The following is an 18,269-nucleotide window of genomic DNA, read 5'->3' on the forward strand; positions in this document are numbered from 1 at the left end:
CCAGCATGCATTTGCAGTCTACTTGTGTGCTGCTATAGTCCCTTGTTTTAGCTACTGTCACAGAGTTTGCTAAATATTTTCATAAAGAAACTGATAAAACGCACAGGTGCTAAATCAAGGTGACTTACAAAGATGAGGACCAAGAGCAAGAGAGGAAATGTGGTGATGTAGTGTCCACAACTAAAGAATCATTGTGTAATCTGAAAAGATACGTATCCCAAAAGCATGCTACATGCACATGCTAAAATAAAGGAACGAGGTGGGTAGATAACTAAGTGTGTCATTGTAGCAAAGTATTTATAGACTAAAAATCAGATCGCTTAAACATTTAGTTCATTTTCGTTCTATTATCTATACAATAGGCCATAATTTTCTCACGTTCAAAGGGCTTTCTGTTTTTAATGAGTTATTATGCCTAAAAATCTTTAGGCCTACCTATAGAAGAATAAAAGAACAACTCTGCATCTCTGCCCAGAGTGGCCAAAATGGTGTTTAGCATCCCCAGTGGCTCTGCAAGTGTGGAGAGGATATTCTCCGCTGCTGGCCGGCTATCCAGGCACCATCGCATGAGCCTGAAGCCACAGACTGGACAAACTCGTGTTTCTAAACATTAATTTTAAAAATGAATTTAAAGGCACAAAAGTTATTTTTCATCTAATTCTAATTAAGCCACAACCCACCACTGGGTAATAATAACCACTGTATGCTCTCATTGGCTGGCCCTCGCTTCAAATTTGTCACCAAACCCACTGGCTACAGGTCATCTATAAGTCTTTGCTAGGTAAAGCCCAGCCTTATCTCAGCTCACTGGTCACCATAGCAGCACCCACCCATAGCACGCGCTCCAGCAGGTATATTTCACTGGTCACCCCCAAAGCCAGTTCCTAGTTTGGCTGCCTTTCCTTCCAGTTCTCTGCTGCCAATGACTGTAACAAATTGCAAAAATCACTGAAGCTGGAGAGTCATATCTCATTCTCTAACTTTAAGCATCAGCTATCAGAGCAGCTTACAGATCATTGCACCTGTACATAGCCAATCTGTAAATACCCCATCCAACTACATCATCCCCATATTGTTATATATTTTTTTGTGCTCCTTTGCACCCCAGTATCTCTACTTGCACATTCATCTTCTGCACATCTATCATTCCAGTGTTAATTTGCTAAATTGTAATTATTTTGCCACTACGGCCTATTTATTACCTTACCTCCCTAATCTTACTTCATTTGCACACACTGTATATAGACTTTTCTATTGTGTTGTTGACTGTACGTTTGTTTATTCCATGTGTAACTCTGTGTTTGTCAGAGTCCTTAAGGAAAGGTGGGTTGGAGTCAGGCGCAGAGAACAGAGGGTTCGAATAAATTTATTATTATCCTGGGAAAACGGTCACGCCAAAACACACGGCGCATCAACTGACCGGCCCATACACAGGACCCAAAATGTCCGGGAAAGCAACATAAAAAATGAACATCCACACACTAACAGAAAATAATCCCGCACAAACCTAGGCGGGCCTAACAGGCTTAAATAGACATACATCAGGAAACACAATAAGAAACAGGTGCAACTAATAAGACCAAACAAACAGAAAAGGAAAAAGGGATCGGTGGCGGCTAGTAGACCGGCGACGACGACCGAACAGGCAGGGGAGCCACCTTCGGTAGGAGTCGTGACAGTGTTGTTGTTTGTGTCACACTGCTTTGCTTTATCTTGGCCAGGTCGCAGTTGTAAATGATAACTTGTTCTCAACTGGCCTACCTGGTTAAATAAAAGTGAAATATCAAATAAATAAAAAAATATGTGCAATTTATAGATTAGAATGATTTAATACAACAAAATGTTGTTTAAATGCTGAGGGCTTTATGTCCCTACCAGCCTATTTTGTCGCACTCGCAAATGCTTCACAATTTATTTCTTTGTAAGCTATAGCCTTGAAATAATTGAAATAATAGAGCCTAAATAATTAATTTTCATTCCTTCTTAGGCTCCATGTCTGGCTCCTGACCTATTTAGAGTGTCTATATGCTGTTTAATATGACATATAGCCTATTTTAAATTATGTCTGCTTCTTACATTCCAATGTTTATTCAAATACTTCTCATTCAAATCCATATGGTTTGGTTAATTGGTAGGTCCAGTTATTCATAAAAATAGATGGGTGTTGGTTAAATTGATTTTAATGAATGGAGTGAATTTGGAGTGGCAGATGTTAGACGCTTGTAAGTGTTAGCTAACGTTAGCCACCTAGCTAGAATTCGTAACATGCTGTAACGTAGACGCAGGGAGTCAGGAAACAAGTGCTGTGTGAGTTTAATGACAACGAATATAGGATGAATACAAAACAAGAGAAGCGTCTAATAAGGAAACATAAACAATACTACCTGATGAATGACAGAACAGAGTGGTAGATAAATGGTAAGTAGTCAAGGTAGTAATGAAGTCCAGGTGTGACTGATGATGGGGTGCAGGTGTGCGTACTGATGGTTGCCAGGTGTGCGTAATGATGGGTTGCCAGGACCGGTGGTTAGCAAACCGGTGATGTCGAACGCCGGAGCAGGGGAGTGGGAGTAGACGACGCCGGCCAGGACGACGGCCCTGAAGGCGAGGAGCGGGCCGGTCGGCGAAGTGGAAATCTCAGATGATGTTGGGATCTAGAATGTCGTCCAACGTAACCCAACAACGCTCCTCTGGACCGTACCCAACAGGTACTGGAGCCAACACTCACGACGTCGGGAGTGGGGAGCTGTAATCTATACGTCACCTTACTTGGCTCATCGTGCTCTAGCGACTCCTTGTGGTGGGCTGGGCGTTTGCAGACTAACTTCGGTCATCAGTTGAACAGTGTTTTCTTTGACACATTGGTGTAGCTGGCTTCCGGTTTAAGTGGGCAGGTGTTAAGAAGCACGGTTTGGCGGATCATGTTTTGGAAGACGCATGACTCGACCTTCGCCTCTCCCAAGCCCGTTGTGGAGTTGCAGCGATGAGGCAAGATCGCAATTGGATATCACGAAATTGGGGAGGAAAAGGGGGTAAAAAATAAAATAAATAAAAAGAAAGAAATGTTACACTGAAAATCAACACTAGGTAACACTGGACAATTTGCTGTGTACAATCTAGCACCCGAGGTTGTTTTGGACAGAGTAACCTAATCATCACATCCAAGTTTGAAGTCATGCATTTTTCCGCTACTTAGACCAAATTGCTTCTCTCTCTGGAGTGGCGATGTCATTGTTTATCTCTTCTGTAAACGACAGAAACTTCTGAAGTCTTCTCGCCAGTCAATGCTTGTTGCTAAGGGACCGCGAGCAGACTTTCAACCCCCCTGATCAAGCGGACGCTCAACCCCCCCAATGGTCCTCCCTCGACTCCATTGCAAACGACTGCAGTGTACTTGCCTGTCTCTTCAGTAAACTTCCTGTGTAGAAAATACACAGATTTACAGATTATTAGGGGCATCAATCTAGTCATGCCCAGCCCGCACTCATTTACACTAAATGTTATCTGTGGTTTGGTTTACTTTACTGGGTGTGGGTTCACACAGGAAATCACTCTCTATCTCTATGGGCAATGAAGGAAAAGACAACCATCAGGGAGGCCTATTTATAGGCCTACTGCTTCTATATTAGTAGAAGTACAAGTTCAACAGTGTGGCTAAGGATAGGATCCACTATTGGTCACCAAAGCTACTTCATGCTATGTATGGTTCACAATTATAAGTCACATAGCAAACATATAGGCCTAGTCTAAAATTATAGAACTTTAGAATATGTCTCTTATATGATATTGTCTTTTATAATACTGTCTCAAAGATACAAACCATGGAACAGTGAAAGGAAAGAGTACCAGGCTGGCACCTCTTACATTCCATTGCAAGCACTGGCGTTGATAGAGTAGAGAAGTCACATGCAGACTACAGCCTACAGTATGATGCAACCCCAGTGCAAGACTTTTAATCAGAGGGCAGGTTGTCAGTGTGGTGGTTACACTCACTCACAGGTCTGACTGATCGGTTCTCAGAGTTCATATCAAACCTCAAAACGTAAAAGGAAGGATGTGGTGGGAAGGTGTGATCGTGTTAACATTTTTCACTCTATCATTTTTATCACCAAGGACCAGAACAAACAGAGTGGCGGTTTTTAAAATGTATGTCATTGAATAGACATTCAATATACATCTTTGAATCACACCTGTTACTGTAATCTCCTCAGTGAAAAGGGTTGATAAGGACTAGTGAAGGTGACGTGTTCCTCTATTAACTACTCATTCATTCCAGACATACAGTCAAATATCATAACCACTTACAGCGCATGACCAAAACTCGTTTACCTGTTTAAAATGTAATATGACGTCATGTGTTGACCAAGTTCATCTGGAAATACACCTGTTGCCAACACCTTATGCATAACTCAGTTTTCTGTTTACTGTAGCCACTGTAGACAGACAGACAGAGAGACAGACTGCAAGAGTGTCACCTGACATAGCTGGCATTTATGACACCCACTTAACCTGAGGAACATGCCAAGACATGTTTGATATAGTTGAAGTTGCTCTAACATTCTCAAATTGGTGCCTTCACTATTATTAACTGTTATTGATGTTAGATTAATGTGTAGCTCTGTCACATTAGTGTTCATTATGAGACCTAGACCTATCTGTTTGATGCAGTTGTTATCCAGCAATTCTGTCAGGATTACCTCTTACTCATGGAACACAGATAGTGAACCTTGTACTTTATTTCATGGTACATCAGTTACTAGGTATTTACTAAGAAATTACTTAGTAAAATGGTAACTAGATAATAATAACATTAACTACATGGTTGTTTCTTTGAGATTCATTAACCTCCTATAGCTCAGTGATTTACTGTGAAAAGAATGCATTTCATTGACTACTAGTTCAACTAAAGTGCATTCAAGAAAAGTCAGACAGTTTGATGTCTGAATTATCACCAGTCTGAACACAGACATCCGGAACACTACCTATCATCTGTCCTATCATTGACAGTTGCCACACTTCTGTTTGAAATTTGAGTTCGAACTGCCTCAAAGGTGTCTCACAACCCTGCCAAGTCCTCTATGTATTTTTCCCTCTCAGATCTTATACCAAATAACGCAAAAATGTTCAGAGGATGTTAAACGCGCCCCAACCTTTGTCCATAGGGTGGGATAGTGTTTACAAAGACATAAATCACACGTTGAGATGGTCACTTAGGCCCTATTGGACCAGACACACAGTCTGAATTTTTATGGATAAGACTATAAACTATCCAGTGGCTTCAAAGAGCTTTTTATTTGGAGACACCCTGTTATGGCACTAATGTGATTGTCTTTGGAACAAGGTAATGGACTCTCTAAAGAGATCTGTGAGTGAGTCACTCTTCTCTTTCTCTCCGTCTTCCCTTCTCTCTATCTCGCTCCACACTCCAACAGCCTACCAATAGCTGTGTCATTCCTTTCTAACTTGGTCAAATTCAATACATGGGTTGAAATGAACTTAACTCTGCTCTAAAAATAACAAAATGTTACACTCAAGCTATTAGGTGGCATTAAGTTGGCTATCTACAGTGTTACCGTGAAGCTAGTTTCACAGAAGGTAAAACTAGGGCTGGGCAATACGGACTAAAATTATATCTCTATTTTTTTGTTCACAATATATACAGTACCAGTCAAAAGTTTGGACACACCTACTCATTCAAAGGTTTTTCTTAATTTTTTCCTATTATCTACATTGGAGAATAATTGTGAAGACATCAACTATTAAATAACACACATGGAATCATGTAGTAACCAAACAAGTGTTTAAAAAAATCGAACTATATTTTCTATTTTAGATTCTTCAAAGTAGCCAACCTTGCCTTGATGTTGAAATCAAGTGGCCTACCTTATTTCTCAGAATGAGAAGGAGTTGCCAATTCCTTTTTAGAATTGTGTTTTATGCGTATTGCACATTTATTAAACACAGACTAGACAGCTAGTATAACAGTATTTGGCTAAAATGCTGCTAGTGGTACATGATACCCCAATGCCGTGCAAACTGAGCATTCATTTTCCAGAATCAATGTTCATTGATACTCTCATTTTAGTAGTGTATGCTCTGCACTAAATTTGAGTAGTTGAGATGTAAAAGGGTCTCGTTAGAAAAGTGAACATCCTCTTACAGTAAAATAATTTCTCAGTGTGTTTCGGGGTGTCCATAGGACCGATTTCTGTTGGACCAAACCTCAAATGCAAATAGCGAGTTGAAACCGCTTGTCAGAGATGAAGATGTGATCTTTCAACTTTGTTGGCGCAAGAGGCAGGGGAGGGGCTTGGTGTGTGTGTGTAAACCATAGAGGAAGAGGCGAAGGAAGAGGTTTCACTCTCGCTAAAATCTGTCCAAAATAAGTCCATTGCGTTTCTATGGGCTTATTTAGGACCTATGGGCTTATTTTTTCCCGCCTTTGGTACAACGACTTCCATTGTTAGGCCAGAGATGGGCATCTCGTCATTATACAGTTGAAGTCGGAAGTTTACATACATCTTAGCCAAATATATTTAAACTCAGTTTTTCACAATTCCTGACATTTAATCCTAGTAAAAAGTCCCTGTGTTAGGTCAGTTAGGATCACCACTTTATTTTAAGAATGTGAAATGTCAGAATAATAGTTTATTTATATTTATAATATATATAAATATTTATATATTTATATGATTTATTTCAGCTTTGATTTCTTTCATCACATTCCCAGTGGGTCAGAAGTTTACATACACTCAATTAGTATTTGGTAGCATTCCCTTGTTTAACTTGGGTCAAATGTTTTGGGTAGCCTTCCACAAGCTTCCCACAATAAGTTGGGTGAATTTTGGCCCATTCCTCCTGACAGAGCTGGTGTAACTGGGTCAGGTTTGTAGGCCTCGTTGCTCGCACACGCTTTTTCAGTTCTCCCCACAAATGTTCTATGGGATTGAGGTCAGGGCTTTGTGATGGCCACTCCAATACCTTGACTTTGTTGTCCTTAAGCCATTTTGCCACAACTTTGGAAGTATGCTTGGGGTCATTGTCCATTTGGAAGACCCATTTGCGACCAAGCTTTAACTTCCTGACGGATGTCTTGAGATGTTGCTTCAATATATCCACATCATTTTCCTACCTCATGATGCCATCTATTTTGTGAAGTGCACCAGTCCCTCCTGCAGCAAAGCACCCCCACAACATGATGCTGCCACCCCCGTGCTTCCCGGTTGGGATGGTGTTCTTCGGCTTGCAAGCCTCCCCCTTTTTCCTCCAAACATAACGATGGTCATTATGACCAAACAGTTCTATTTTTGTTTCATCAGACCAGAGGACATTTCTCCAAAAAGTATGATCTTTGTCCCCATGTGCAGTTGCAAACCGTAGTCTGTCTTTTTTATGGCGGTTTTGGAGCAGTGGCTTCTTCCTTGCTGAGCGGCCTTTCAGGTTATGTCAATATAGGACTCGTTTTACTGTGGCTATAGCATCTTCACAAGGTCCTTTGCTGTTGTTCTGGGATTGATTTGCACTTTTCGCTCCAAAGTACGTTCATCTCTAGGAGACAGAACGCGTCTCCTTCCTGAGCGGTATGACGGCTGCGTGGTCCCATGGTGTTTATACTTGGGTACTATTGTTTGTACAGATGAACATGGTACCTTCAGGCGTTTGGAAATTTCTCCCAAGGATGAACCAGCCTTGTGGAGTTCCACAAAAAAAATTCAGTCTTGGCTGATTTATTTTGATTTTCCCATGATGTCAAGCAAAGAGGCACTGAGTTTGAAGGTAGGCCTTGAAATATATCCACAGGTACACCTCCAATTAACTCAAATTATGTCAATTAGCCTATCAGAAGCTTCTAAAGCCATTACATCATTTTCTGGAATTTGCCAAGCTGTTTAAAGGCACAGTCAACTTAGTGTATGTAAACTTCTGACCTTTCTTGAATTGTGATACAGTGAATTATAAGTGAAATAATCTGTCTGTAAACAACATGCACAAAGTAGATGTCCTAACCGACTTGCCAAAACTATAGTTTGTTAACAAGAAATTTGTGGAGTGGTTGAAAAACGAGTTTTAATGACCTAAGTGTATGTAAACTTCGGACTTCAACTGTATACAGATATCTGGTGTGAATGTGGAGGTGCACACAGCACAGAGGATCGAATGAGACAAGACCAAAAATACAATATGAGAACAAACGGACATAAACGCTCATAAAAATTAAAAATTACAAAACCTAGATTCTTGCGACACAGGCATTTGGAAAATCGTGCAAATACATTCAACATATCACCCAGCCCTAGGTCAAACTCCTACTCAACAAGAGGGTGATTTTGAAAGGACCTTTTCAGGTCAATGTTTTTGTGTAAAGCTACGCAACAATAAACCTCACAGAATTCCCCCTTGCCCCCAACTCCCACCACACACATGCATGCACATACTGGTACGCACACTGGATGTGTTGAAACATAAAGAGTCGTTAACTAAAGGACACTGGTTTGACTCTTTACCACAGCTCTTAGATATTTCAGCCCACTTCTTTCTCACACTTCATCAAGGCACTAAGTCAGATGTATTGTGGTCACTCAGGGCATCATTGTCAGTTGTGTTAGCAACCACAACTGTTTGACTTTGAGCAGGAAATTCACAAAGGTTGTTGTCTACCTTTTGTACGAAGGTAAAAGTCAACTAACCTAACCTGTCACACACTGTAACCCAGTGTCACACACACACACACACACGTACAGTACACACACTGTGCTATGGCACAGTAATCAGTGAACCCTACTCCGATGAGGAAACTGAGTGTGTGTGTCTTGGAGCTGTGGCTTCCTTGAGTTAAAAATAACTGCCAGAGCGGATACGACCTAGTGGCTCTCGGCCCGGGCCAGGCTTGGACTAGGAGGACTAGGACTAGCCATTGAGAGAGAGTGCAGTGTGGAGCTGAACCCGGCATGAAGCCTCGGCATTGTCTGGGCCTTCCTGTACACCCTGGGAGGAGGGGGACGCACCGTTTCACATGCTCCCTACTGATACGCTGTGTCCGTGTGTCTGCATGCGCGTCTGATGGTGGATACTGTATGTGTGGCATTGAATTTTGGTGGCATCGTGTCGTGTATGTGTTTACATCATGTGTGTGTTTGTGCGACTGTGCATGCTTATGTGTTTTGTGGTTATTGGTGTTTTTGAGGGGCTTTATGTACTGCACTGTATTTGTCTGTGCAGTATATAACATAAAGCCACACACTCTTACCCCCAACAAATATCGTAATGGTATGCGATAGTGTCTGATAAAGAATGCAGCTGTGGTGGGTGAGTGACTTGTTGGTAATGGTACAAGCTGTGATGTACCATACCCCAGACCCCTACCACAGAAGAAGTACGTATACAGTATGTCACTCTGGTTTATTACTGAAAGACATATAACTAGAGCATGTCTTCTCCTCCCAGCTTCAAAAGATATTCTGGATTTATCTCTCAAGTAGAAGAAGAGTTTACTTTCAGCATCTTGTCAGGGTTATCTATGTGGGTTTGAATGGTCAAGTATCTAATTTGGGCTTACTCAAGAGTAATGTGAGTCAATTTAACACACTTTCATTTAGAAATGTCCAGATGTAAAGAGGGAGAGAAAGTAAACTAAAAGAGTGGTGTGTCATCAAAACATCAAAGGATGCATTTCAAAATGATACACTGCCATGAGGAATGTTGCTAGTATATGGGTGCACACTATCAGTTAGACATGTAATGATATACAGTATTGTACATTTGGCTACAGGGCAGTGTTTTTACTAATGGTATTGAAGGTTACCTATTATTTACATGGTTATACCGGTAGGAAAGAAAAGAGTGCAAGAGTCTGAACAGACTAAAAACTAGATAAGTTGTGGTTTGTATCTTGAATAACAGTCAAACTGAAAACCTAAAACAAAAAACAAGTACAAGTTGCCTTTCAGTTTTGGGCTTTCAGTAAATCAAGATGCAAACCACAATGTGTCTTGTTCTGAGTCAGGTACTTTGGAATCTCTTAGTGAGTGAGTGAGATGAGTAATACTTGAATGTTGCCTCGAGTGACGACTTCGACCTGTAATATACAGTGCCTTCAGAATGTATTCACATCCCGTGACTTAATCTGCATTTTGTTGTGTTACAGCCTGAATTTAAAATGGATTAAATTTAGATTTTGTGTCAATGATCTACACACAGCAATACCACATTATGTCAAAGTGGAATTATGTTTGTTTTTTTATGTGTACAAATTAATAAAAAATGAAAAGCTGAAATGTCTTGAGTCAATAAATATTCAACCCCTTTGTTATGGCAAGCGTAAATACACTGAACAAAAATATAAACGCAACATGCAACAATTTTAATGATTTGACTGAGTTACAGTTCATATAAGGAAATCAGTCAATTTAAATAAATAATTAAGCCCTAATCTGTGGATTTCACCTGACTGGGAATAAAGATATGAATCTGTTGGTCACAGATACATAAAAAAAGAAGTAGGGGTGTGGATCAGAAAACCAGTCATTATCTGGTGTGACCACCATTTGCCTCATGCAGCGCAACTCCTTTACATAGAGTTGATCAGGCTGTTGATTGTAGCCTTTGTAATGTCCCACTCCTCTTCAATGGCTGTGTGAAGTTGCTGGATAGTGGCGGGAACTGAAACACGTCGATCCAGAGCATCCCAAACATGCTCAATGGGTGACATGTCTGGTGAGTATGCAGGCCATTGAAGAACTGGGACATTTTCACCTCCCAGAATTGTCTAATCAAATCTAATTCTATTGGTCGCATACACATATTTAGCAGATGTTGTTGCTGGTGTAGCGAAATGCTTGTGTTCCTGTGCTGGCATGGTTACACATGGTCTGCAGTTTTAAGGCCGATTGGACATACTGCCAAATTCCCTAAAACGACGTTGGAGGCGGCCTATAATAGAGACATTAACATAAAATTCTCTGGTAACTTCTCTGGTGGACATTCATGCAGTCGGCATGCCAATTGCACGCTCCCTCAACTTGAGACATCTGTGGCATTGTGTTGTGTGACAAAACTGCACGTTTTATAGTGGCCTTTTTATTGCCCCCAGCACAAGGTGCACTTGTGTAATGATCATGTTGTTCAATCAGCTTCTTGATATGCCACACCTGTCAGGTGGATGGATTATCTTGGGAAAGTATAAATGCTCACTAACAGGGATGTAAACAAATTTGTTCACAACATTTGAGAGAAATAAGCTTTTTGTGCATATGGACAATTTCTGGGATCTTTTATTTCAGCTCATGAAACATGGGACTAACACTTTACATGTGTAAATTCAGGAGTAAAAATTTGCTTAATAAGTTGAATGGACTCACTCTGTGTGCAATAATAGTGTTTAACATAGTTTAACATGGTTTTATTTAACCTTTATTTAACTAGGCAAGTCAGATAAGAACACGTTTTTATTTACAGTGACGGCCTACCAAAAGGCAAAAGGCCTCCTGCGGGGACGGGGGCTGGGATTAAAATTCCATAATAAATAAATATTGTCAATCCTTGATCAGTTTCTCCTATCCTTGTGCTTGTCTCTACCCCACTCCAGGTGTTGCCCCTCTTCCCAATTATCCCCTGTGTATTTATACATGTGTTCTCTGTCTGTTTGTTGCCAGTTCGTCTTTTTCGTTCAAGCTAACCAGCGTTTTTCTGTCAGCTCCTATTGTTTCCCAGCCTCTCTTTCCTCATCCCCCTGGTTTTTGACCTCTGCTTGTCCTGACCCTGTACCCGCCCGCCTGAACTCTGCCTGTCCCTGACCCTGAGTCTGCCTGCCGTCTTATATCGTTGCTCCACCTCTGGATTACTGAACTCTGCCTGTCCATGACCCTGAGTCCGCCTGCCGTCCTGTACCTTTGCCTTACCCTGGATCTTCGACCCCTGCCTGCCTTGACCTGTCTTTGCCTGACCCTGTTGCGACAATAGACATTGTTACCTCGACAGTCTGCACCTGGGTCTTACCTTGATTCCTGATAAATATAGGACAAAACACACATCACGACAAGAGAGACAACACTACATAAAGAGAGACCTAAGACAACAACATAGCAAGGCAGCAACACATGACAACACAGCATGGTAGCAACATAACATGGTAGCAGCACAAAACATGGTACAAACATTATTGGGCACAGACAACAGCACAAAGGTCAAGAAGGTAGAGACAACAATACATCACGCAAAGCAGCCACAACTGTCCGTAAAAGTGTCCATGATTGAGTCTTTGAATGAAGAGATTGAGAGAACTGAATGACTACCTCATCTCTGTACCCCACACATCTGTAAGGTCCCTCAGTCGAGCAGTGAATGTCAGACACAGACTGAACCACAAAGACCAGGGAGATTTTCCAATGCCTCGCAAAGAAGGGCACCTATTGGTAGATAGGTAAAAATAAATAATAAAGAAGAGCATGGTGAAGTTATTAATTACACTTTGGAGGGTGTGTCCACCCAATCGCTACAAAGAAACGGGCGTTGTTCCTAACTCAGTTGCCGGAGAGGAAGGAAACTGCTCAGGGATTTCACCATGAGGCCAGTGGTGACATTAAAACAGTTACAGAGTTTAATGGCTGTGATAGGAGAAAACTGAGGATGGATCAACAACATTGTAGTTACTCAACAATACTAACCTAAATGACAGAGTGAAAAGAAGGAAGCCTGTACAGAATAAAGATATTCCACAACATGGATCCTGTTTGCAATAATGCACTAAAGTAAAAGTGCTAAAAATGTGGCAAAGAAATTAACTTTATGTCCTGAGGGGCAAATCCAACACAACAAATCACTGAGTACCACTCTTCATATTTTCAAGCATGGTGGTGGCTGCATCGTGTTATGGGTATGCTTGTCATCAGCAAGGACTAGGGAGTTTTTCAGGATAAAAATAAATGGAATAGGACTAACACAGACAAAATCCTAGAGGAAAACAAAAGGCCAAATATACACTGGATTTGCTTACCAAGACAACATTGAATGTTCTTGTGGCCTACTTACAGTTTTGACTTAAATCAGCTTGAAAATCTATGCCAAGACTTGAAAATAGCTGTGTCTCAATGATCGACAACCAACTTGACAGAGTTTGAAGAATTTTCAAAATAATAATGTGCAAATATTTTACAGTTCAGGTATGCAAAGCTCTTAGAGACTTACCCAGAAAGACTCACAGCTGTAATTGCTTACAAACTGTGATTCTAACATGTATTGACTCAGGGGATTGAATACTATGTAATCAATATATATTAGTTTTATTTTATATATATATTTTTACAAATGTTAGAATTCTTCGTCATCTTTGACATTACAGAGTATTTTGTGCAGATCGTTGACAAAAATGAGAATTAAATCCATTTTAATCCCACCTTGTAACACAACAAAATGTGGAAGAAGTCAAGGGGTGTGAACACTTTCTAAAGGCACTGTAGTTCCTCAGGAAGTTGTAAAACTGACCTAATATAGTTAGTATAAGCAATTGACCCACAATAAACTACTTAACTTAACGTCAACTTTTTCAATTTCAAAACATCTGTCAAACTGTGATTTTGGCGTGAACTAACCCCTTAAGTGTCTCTGCACTCACTGTGTTTCTATCTCAGCCTACCTTGTTCTTAGCAGTACTTTCCTTCACTAATCTGAACCTCCATATCGGGGCCTGTTTTCTTCATCCGCCTGTCCAGTTAATCTGAACGGATGGGTGTACAGTATCCCCACTAACACGTATTTCCCTCCCAGATAATGGATGAGTGGCTAATGGGAAAGGCATGATCGGGATACAGACGAGGGTCAGGGTCCCACTCCCCAGGGGTGTAATGAGGTACAGCCTGCTGCTCCTTATCAGATATGGCTCTGATTGAAATCATCTGTTTTATATCAAATAAAGTACATTCTGACTTGACCCCTCTGCTGTGTGTGTGTGTGTGTGTTTCCCCACCCCCCACTCTCCTGAGATAATGAGGCTCACTGTACGACCCACAGGAGCGGAATAAAACCCTCTAAATGCCACATTGATAACCTGCTCAGCTGAAAGGGGGTCCTGTCATTCAGTAATAAATACAACTTCAGTGTACACAGTGGCATATGTCGAGTGTTCCAGGGCAATTTGGAAGTACCCCTGGCAATGACAGGAACTGGATGAGAGTAACTGCCACCGGACTGGGGGACAGTGAGGCTCACAAAGGCTGCAGTCCATTCATTCTCTCTCTCTCGCTCTCTCTTTCTTTCGCTCTCTCTCTTTTTCTCTCGCTCTCTTTCTTTCTCTCGCTCTCTATCTTTCTCTGTTTCTCTCTTTGCCTCTCTCTCTCTGCCATGTGCAGGCCAGGATGTCTGCTGTACTGTACTACACTTGAGTATTTAGTATTGGTGGGCTGCCAGAGACCAGGGATTGTGGCTTTAGGACTTGGAGGGCTCTTTTTCAGCACTGAGGTTAAGGTGGCCACTCCGGTCCTCTTCCTTATGAAACTCTACCACATTGTGGCTGGTCTAAGAGTGTGTGTGTTTGTCTCAGTGTGTGTGCGCGCATGTGTGTGTGTGCGCACGCAAGCGTGTGTTTGGTTTTACTATCCTTGTGGGGACCAGAAGCGCTCTCAAGGATAGTAAAACAAGGAAAATTCGGACAAGTGGGGACATTTCAGCGGTCCCCACAAAGAAAAAGGTTATTTTAAGCTTAGGGTATAGGGTTAGAGTTAGGGTTAGAGTTAGGGTTAGAGTTAGGGTTAGAGTTAGGGTTAGAGTATAGGTTTAGAGTTAGGGTTAGGGTATAGGTTTAGAGTTAGGGTTAGAGTTAGGGTTAGGGTATAGGTTTAGAGTTAGGGATTTGGGGTTATGGAAAATAGAATTTTGAATGGGAATTAATTGTTTGGTCCCCACAAGAATAGTTAACCAATCGTGTGTGTGTGTGTGTGTGTGTGTGTGTGTGTGTGTGTGTGTGTGTGTGTTTGTGTGTGTGTGTGTGTGTGTGTGTGTGTGTGTGTGTCTGTGTCTGTGTCTGTGTCTGTGTCTGTGTCTGTGCATGCATGTACTGCCCAGTGTTTACATAATCAGGCCAATACCATTTAAAATGATTTCTTGAAAAATGTTCAATACATTTTCATATTTGTAGCTACTTTTTAAGTAAATACCTGCAGTCAACTTGTGCAATACGTTAGGAAATAAAGCTGATTGCGTTCTTCAATTTACCTGTCACATTATGGTACATTATGAAGCTTACCATCGTTCCCCAGAACAGTTGAGCCAGTCACGCGTTTGTTTGTAGATAGCGGAACGGAGAAAGCAGGAGCAGTGGAGTCCAGCTGTGTATTGACAGGGGTCGTGTTTTATATTGAAAGTCAACAGTGTTTTTTGCTTCAATAGAGTGATTAGGGTCATGCAACTATAGTTTTCCTTCACAGAAAATACATGAGTGCACATTTGGCAGAAAATAGCTTCATTTTCATCAGATGACAACAGAAGTGCAACGCTATTTTTTTGTAAAAAAACGATACATGGCCATTATATGTCTAATATTCATCATAGAAAGCCAGCTACATTTCCTAATGTTTTGCTTAAAGTTAACCTTGCATTTTACCTGAGAAAAGTAGGCTACACCGAAAGGTACTGGAGAAAAGTAGCGCTGTCTGCTGATAGAATGCCCCGTTTGTTAATTCTCCTCCATGTGGAAAAGTGCAACTGAAGCACAGAATTAGCATTTTGGTAATATTTATTTTACCTTTATTTAATAGATGCCCAATGGGCTTTTTTGTGGGATTTTTTGGGCACCCCTTGTGTACTAAACCGGTAATACCGTAAATCCCGGAATGAGAGAAGGGCGGTATGATGATATGAAAATCTGGTTAACGCCCAGCCCTAGTAACTACAAGGAAATAACCAGTGTGACATGAAAGTGCAGGCAGGTACACAAAAGGTGTGTGAAAAGTGGTAAGGCCTGTAGTCAAGTGTACAGGTAGCTGTAATGTTGGTCGATCAGGTTCTGAGGCATAATTTAAATTGTCTGCATTTAGAACTCAATACTGAATAATATGTATGTCTACTACTCCGTTTCATACCAAGAACTTACTGTACAATATGGAAGTCATTAAGCAGAATAGACAGAGTTTTTCCCCAATTCAAACACTTGAGCAAACCTCAGTCACACAAGAAACTCTCTCTTTTTAATGGCCATGGCTCAATGGGAAAATTCCATTGTTAGATATTCCTCCTCCCCATAAAGTGACCTTTTTCCTCTTTGGGGCGCCTGTAAACTGCTGAGACAAGAACAGGTTTGTCTGTGAGGTTGGGATGGCTGCTGCATGGAGGAATCTAGTGATCCACAGGCCCAGGAATGCACTCAGACAGGATGTTATGTCACTGCTCAGCAGCCCTTCGTGTGTGTGTGTGTGTGTGTGTGTGTGTGTGTGTGTGTGTGTGTGTGTGTGTGTGTGTGTGTGTGTGTGTGTGTGTGTGTGTGTGTGTGTGTGTGTGTGTGTGTGTGTGTGTGTGTGTGTGTGTGTATTTTCCAGTAGCCACCTGAGGGGTATACTACTAAAGTAGGATCAAGGAGTTAGCTATCTAACTTGCCTAAAAATTCTGAAATAACATTTCTGGGGGGGATAAGCTTGAAATGGTCGTGGTCTAAATGACTCAACAACCAAAAAGTTTAGCTTTCTTAATTAACCAAAAATCTAGTTATTTCTGCTTGTTTATCAAAGTTAGAGGGCTAACTCATTGATCCGGCTTTGTAGTATACCCTTCAGGCTTTTGATTGGGAACATAACCATGGTTACATGGCTAAGCAAGCCTGATTACTGTTTGTGGGATTCGTCATGGTTTCACTACTTCTCTTGTCTATAGTGTGCTTCCAATGCACGGCTCAATCTCTCCTCCCTCTTCCCTGGTTGTGCTTTTCTCCTTTTTCTATCTTTCCCTCTTTCACAAATGCAAAATGCACACATGCATGCTGTCGTTTTCCCTTCTCCTTCTTTTTCACACGGCCTCAGTCCTTTGCTTTCCCCCCTCTCCCCTCCCTCACAGTCACACATTCAACTCTTAAACTCCCTCTGTACAATCTCACAAGCTGTTAACCCCTCTATCTTTTCCTCTTGCCCCCTTCTCTGTCATTATCTCTTTCTGCCCCCTCTTTCTCTCACTCCCCCCTCTCTTTGCCTCTTCTCTCTCACTATGTTTGGATAAAGCTAAATGGTGTGATTGTGAGTGCTCTCCTGGTCGTCGGCCCCTTCGCTCTGCCTCCCCGTGTCTGTGGAAAGTCTGACGTGAGCAGAGAGAGCGGGGAGAGGGGGTGGGAGGGGGGAGAAGGAGAGAGCCAGCAAAAGGCTCGGCGGGTGCACAGCAGCGCTGCACCGGCCAGGAAACTCCCTGTGAACAACAAGGCATGGCCGCCTTCCACAGATCCAAGTGAGGAACGACAGGAGCTTAGACTCAGGAGTCAAGTCTGTTTGTCAGGAGTCAACTTCAGTCTGTAAGGAGTCAACTCTACTGTAGTCTTACACAAGTCAACTGCAGTCTGTCAGGAGTCAACTCCACTGGTTTCCCAGGAATTCCATGTAACCCACCATTTGAGTAGTCGCTATGTTCATCCACTGTCTTTGTTTACAAACTACTCCCCATGCACACAAAGACTTGTTCTGAAAACTGGAACTCTACCTTTAACTGGATTACTAAAAAAAAAATATAGTACCAGAAATCTGTGATTTCAATACGTTATGTTATTTGACCATGGGAAAAATAAAAGAGCTATTGTGTAAATATTGTGGGTTAGATTGAACTGAGCGCTGTGTGCCAGTTATGGGGGTGGGAGGGTGGTGGGGCACGGTGGGGTCCACGAGAGAGAGACAAAACCTACCAAAACTAGGCCGCTCATTTACACGAGGAGGTGTCGCATTGCTTCCAAGGGGCTTCGTGGTGGTGTCGCATGTCGGCCCAGTCAAAGCGCTGGGGTTTTAAGAATGTGGGTCATTTGATGTAGAGGTACTAAAGTGTGTTGTTTGCCGGTGAATAGGACCTTCTCACGGTGACGAGGTGAAAAGGCGTGTGAACAAACACCGGTGCCTTTGGGCCACACTAAAGTGCTCCGCTGTATTCTACTCTGTCCCCCCCATCCATACAAGCCCTGTTATTATCCAGCACATGAATGGATTACTGGGATCACATCTGATATGGGCAGCAACATGCTAGCTTTAGCTATAGGATACCCTATCAATCCCCATTGTCTCCTCACTAGAGAGGATTATGGTTGTCCAAGACAATGT

The 18,269-nt window shown here is 41.8% G+C and overlaps 1 protein-coding gene across 1 annotated transcript in view; it reads left to right on the forward strand.

The window, feature by feature from the left end:
• The window catches only part of LOC120026441 (tumor necrosis factor receptor superfamily member 10B-like), a 33,500-nt gene that overhangs the window by 1,982 nt on the left and 13,249 nt on the right, over positions 1-18,269 (forward strand). The window lies entirely within an intron of this gene.

The sequence above is a fragment of the Salvelinus namaycush genome, chromosome 31, assembly GCF_016432855.1.
Source record: "Salvelinus namaycush isolate Seneca chromosome 31, SaNama_1.0, whole genome shotgun sequence".
Lineage (NCBI taxonomy): Eukaryota > Metazoa > Chordata > Actinopteri > Salmoniformes > Salmonidae > Salvelinus > Salvelinus namaycush.